Source organism: Acinonyx jubatus, chromosome A1 (genome assembly GCF_027475565.1).
Source record: "Acinonyx jubatus isolate Ajub_Pintada_27869175 chromosome A1, VMU_Ajub_asm_v1.0, whole genome shotgun sequence".
In the NCBI taxonomy this organism is placed as follows: domain Eukaryota; kingdom Metazoa; phylum Chordata; class Mammalia; order Carnivora; family Felidae; genus Acinonyx; species Acinonyx jubatus.
The window spans coordinates 103932756-103938400 of NC_069380.1; positions in this window are offsets into that span (position 1 = coordinate 103932756).

A 5645-nucleotide genomic window follows, 5' to 3' on the forward strand; every position below is an offset into this window, starting at 1 on the left:
CATATTTATTTGAAAACCTTCAGGGCTGTTCTCCGTTCAGCTTCCATTTGGCCCCAGGTCAGGGGCTCTCTGACTAAAGTTGGTGCATTGTTACTCAAAATGCTTAAAAACACAACAAAGGGTAAGGCTTGGGAACCTTTTAAATTGCTGAATATTATCAGCAGGGCAAGTAAAATGTTTTGGGTGCTTCCCACAATACCTTTAAAGCTCCCTGAGGGGAAGGGGGACGTGGAAAGAGACTACAGGATGGGAAAGAAAGAGGAGACAAATGGTTCCCTGCTAGACAGGGCTAGTTGTCGCCATCTGTGGAGTGACTTAAGAACTCTTTATTGTGAGTTTGTGTGTGCGTGCCTGCGTGCCTGCGTGTGTGTGTGTGTGTGTGTGTGTGTGCGCGCGCGCGCGTGCTGAAGGTATAGATTTAAGCTTGGTCATTATTGCTCAGGAGATCACTATGAAGAAGATTGGTATGACACATACATACATTTTTATTTTTACTTTTTTAAGTTTATTTATTAGAGAGGGAGGAGGGGCAGAAAGAGAGAGGGGGAGAGAGAATTCCAAGGAGGCTACAAGCTATCAACACGGACCCCAATATGGGGCTTGAACTCACAAACTGTAAGATCATGACATGGCCAGAAATGAAATTGAGAGTTGGATGCTTAACTGACTGAGCCATCCAGCCGCCCCCATTTTTATTTTTAATATTAAAAAAAAAAGGCCTCAATGAGCTTGGGTAATAAGGCTGGGGCCATAGATGCCAGCTCAGGGAACCCAGATCTGTCTTAGATTCACCTTGGTCAGGGAGGTGCCTCTTCCCTATTAACAATGATCGGGGTAAGGGTTTCCCCTTGTTCTTTCTTTACCAGTGAACTCCTAAGGGATTGTGAGGAAATGACCTTGAATGGTCTCTCAAAAGAAGATGGCAGGTGGTTCTGTTCTCTGTTTTTCAACCTCTGTCCTTTGCTCTCCTCAGACTCTCTGAAATTTGTCACTTTTGTCATTTTCATTTTCAGAAAGTGACAGTTCCCTGGAGATTTTTCACTCCACATCATCTCCTGACCTTTCTCTGAGAGGTTGTTTCTCATTTTGCTGCCAGCTTGCTGCATGGCCCTTTTTTATTTGCAAGTTTTTAGGGTGAATACTTTCTTGTGTGAACTTTCCGTACCTCAGGCTGTATTTTACACTGGGGCCAACTGTCGCTGGTAAAAAAATAAAATAAAATATAGAGAGAGAAACTTACAACACGGATAAGATGAAACACTGACCTAGGTTTTCCTGCGAACTCTTGAATTCTACCATTTGGACTTTCATATCTCAAATCTTAGGCAAATTTGACTTTTCATGATTTCTCTTTATGTTTTGTAAGCACTTTCATGGAAACTGAAGAGATAGCTGCTTCAAACTAAAGAGTCTGACATTCTCTTAACGTCCTTTTCTCCTTAAACTTGTGTGTGTGTGTGTGTGTGTGTGTGTGTGATACGAAAGCCTAATATTAATAGATGATCAAAACCATGTGCATTTTACCCAACCTAGTTGGGTATATTTTACCCAACCTAGTTTGAAGCATCACTAATATAAGTGAGTAAGATACTAAGGAAGAGTCCTTCATTTAGGGATAAATTCTGACATAAGAAGGGAGAAAAAGAGTTTGGAGAGTATATGTTCCTGACAGCACAAAATTGTTCTCGAAGTTTTAATGATGGAGAAAATATTTGACAGGTTTTGATTTAAAACAGCAAAATCACCTTACTTGTGGAAATGTGGCTGATTTGTATTTCAGCTGAATTACCTGATTCATTCCAAAGTAAACAGCAAAATATGTATTAAGTATGGGGAAAAAAAAAACCCTAGCAATATAATGTATGTATAAGGAAGAAAAGCTCAATGAGTCCCTTCCTTCTTGTTTTAGAAACTTCTATGCAGACCAAGGTAAGCAAAGGTAAGTCTGAGGAATTCTGAAAATTAGGATACTATTCAAGGAAGTCTGACTTACATATAAAACTTCAGTTTATATATGTTCTGGTAAGTATAGTTCCTGTACTTATCCAGTCTGGAATGTATTCTTATCTCTCTAAAATTTTTACTTCTCTGAAATCATCTACTTTGCCTGAGATGTTATGTCAAAACATTTTTCCATCATGGGATTTTTCAGATTATTTGGGTGAGTGAGGGCATTTTTCATCCTCCATTTTCTGCTCTTACGTGAGTAGCAACTGGCAAAAATGGCCCAGGCTAAGGCCTTTTTAGTTTGGAAAAGTGGGGATGGGGGTGGGAACCCTGTAACTGTTCTAAGAATCAAATATATTCACCCAAAGTAAAAGTGATAGAAGCGGTTTCCCCTCTTTATTTTCATTCATTCTTTTAGGAGCTTGGTAAACGTATTAGTTTCTTATTGCTGCTGTAATCAATTACCACAAACCCAGTGACTAAAACAACACAGGGTTACTCTCTACTCTTCGGGAAGTCAGAACATTGTCATTGGGCCAGCCTCAAGGTTTCGATCAGGCTGTTTCCTGGGGAAGCTTGAAGGGGAGAATCCCTTTCCTTGCCTTTTTCAGCTCCTTCTCTGCTGCCTGCTTTCCTTGCTCACAGCTCCTTCCTCCACCTTCACAGCAAGAGGCAGAACATCTTATTTCCTCTCTGACTCTTGCTTACAGCTTCTCCCTCTGACTTTGACTCCTCTGGTGCCTCTTTGGTGAGGACCCTTGTGATTTCCGGGCACAACCAGGTAGTAAGGATAACCTGCCCATATCAAGGTCCTTAACGTAATCACATTGGCTAAGTCTATTTTGCTACGTAAGGTTATACGTTCCCGGGTTCTGGAGGTTAGAACGCAGACACCTTTGAGGGGCCATTATGTATCCCATTCTGTACACCACAATAAACAAATACTGTCTTTTCTTTTCTCGCTGGGCTTACTTTTGAACACGAGGGCAGCAGGATGCCTTAGAGTTATCAGGCACTCTTCTCATAACTGAGGAGAAGAAGTTTAAGCTGCAGCCACTGTTATAATTTTAATATTTACACCATCTTGTCTCACAGGGGGGTCTCCCTGCTGAAGGTCTATTTATAGAATCTGGGCTTAGGAGCTTCGCTCTTAAACCTATACCGCTGTTTGTAAAAGAGAATGAGGGCAGGAATATCTAGATGCTGTGAAATAAATTTTAGGTGTGCTTTACTTTTTTGGATTCCTTCCCAGCAAAAACATTTTCCATTTCCCATTTCCCATTTATAGTCTGTGCCATTTTGAAAATGACCTGTCAGGACTTCTAGAGGCTGGCCAATGAGTTTCAAATATTCTTATTGATGGGCTAGATTAATTTTTACACCAAGATTTTTTCCAAAAGCATTAAATCAAGATGAAGGTACTTCAGTCATCTGTTCAGGTTTCACTCAGGTACCACATTTGATGTTGATTTTGTATTCAGAAAAGGGGGGGGGGCATTCAATGAAAGGGTTCCTTGAAGCAAGATAGGGACAAAAGAATTCCCAAGATTCTGGCGAACAGCAATGAAGGTTAGAGTGGTCCACAAAGGGCAAAATAGGCTGAATGGTCACAGTCAGAGAACTATACCCCAGATTGGCACAGGAGATGACCCCATACACTCAAGGTTATTTCAGAAGCGGGGGGGGGGGGTTGTGTGTGTCAAGAAACACCTTCAGCCATCACTGCCCCACAGTCTCCCAAAGGTAAATCTATAGGTGTAACTTCTAGGTTTTTCATTCAGTGCCAGAGCAGCCCCTATGCTGAAGTTTTATTCTGCTGATATGGACTTCCATAGGGCATTGGAAGTGCACTCCTTCCCCAGCCGGATTCTCTGTGGAATCATAACACGGGGAGCTGCCGCAGGTTCCAGAGTAAGGGTAAAGACCAGAAGAGCTTCTATTAAGTGCCCATCTTTGAAATCACTCATCAAGTTGCCAAAGATGTCTTTCTCCCCACTGAGTGTTATCACAGTTTTTGTCGTAAGGAAATAAGCCCTGGAAAGGCCTCTGTTAGGATTTTTAAATCTCAATAAATCTGTCTGCATTTCGTTTTAACAAAAAAAAAAAATTTTCAAATTAGTCATCAAAATGCCAACCAAGCCAGTTATCATAAATACTAATCTGAAAGTTTATTTAAGGTAAGATGTTTTTTTTAACCCTTCAGCTTATAAAGTGACTCAGGCATATGATTTTCAAGAAGTCAGGAATGTGTTTTCCTTGTAGTAAAGTACCCATTTTTCTTGAAAAACATCAATATTTTTAAATGTCTGTCTATAAATTAGTTCACACAGATAGTCTTATTTCATTTTTAGTTAATCTAAGAATTGGATTTTTAAAAAATATTTACTTATTTTTGAAAGAGAGAGAGAGACAGAGAGCATGAGCAGGGGTGGGGCAGAGAGAGAGGGAGACACAGAATCCGAAGCAGGCTCCAGGCTCTGAGCTGTCAGCACAGAACCCTATGCAGGGCTTGACCTCATGAACCACGAGATCATGATCTGAGCTGAAGTCGAACACCTAACTGACTGAGCTACCCAGGGGCACCTAAGAATTAGATTTTACTTGTTATCATGGGTATTTGCTAATTGCTTATGAAAGTGCAATGTCAGGGGCTCCTGGGTGGCTTCATCGGTTGAGCATCCGATTTTCGCTCAGGTCATGATCTCGCAGTCTGTGAGTTCGAGCCCCGTGTCGGGCTCTGTGCTGACGGCTCAGAGCCTGGAACCTGCTTCGGATTCTGTGTCTCCCTGTCTCTCTGCCCCTCCCCTGCTCGCGCTCTGTCTCTGACTCTCAAAAATAAATAAATATTAAAAAAATTTTTTTAAGTGCAAATATTAAATTCATGCCTTCCATAAACAAAACAAAACACTTTTTTTTTGTTGTTGCAATCCACAGTAAGAGGTACATTTTACAGTGTATCCAAAGATATACATAGTATACATACTCATTTACATAGTTTTGAAACAAAATTTAATGAAAACTAATTTCCATTCTTGTAGCTGTACTGTGATATTTCTATTTTATTCTGTTTCTTTAAGAAACTACTTGTTATGACCCACTAAATGGATTTCATGACCAGCAGTATGAAAACCACTGTGTTACGAAATGATACAAAAACCTATTTTGAGTTAGAAACAACAAAACAAAACAAAACAAAACAAAACAAAAACACATGATCCTGAGCAAGTGAAATGAATTATTGGAACACACTGTATTATAAAAAGATTAAAAGTTAAATCCTTGAATCATGAAGATTATGGTTGAAATGTTTTTGTTAAACTTATTTTTGTTTGATTTATAATGACTTCTGAAAGAATGATATTGAGTGACCCAGACTATCAATAAAGATAATTATTTTTTTAAAAACTGCAGCGGTGGTTTTCCCCCGCCCACATTGTTGATATGGTTTCCTCCGGAATCTGTTGTACTGCTTATAAACACCTGTGGTTCCATTTTTAGCATGAGGATTCCATCCAGAATGTCCGCACAAGGTAAATGCATGTATCTAAGGGAATCAAATGTTACTATGTTTTTTCTTTGTGACCAGCAACCCCTGTCTCCCTCCCCAAAAGAAGTTACAAGGTCTGAGTATTTTTATTCTGGAAAAATACCAAGATTGTCAGCGCTCTATTGGGTCAGAGGAGAAGACACGACTGGGA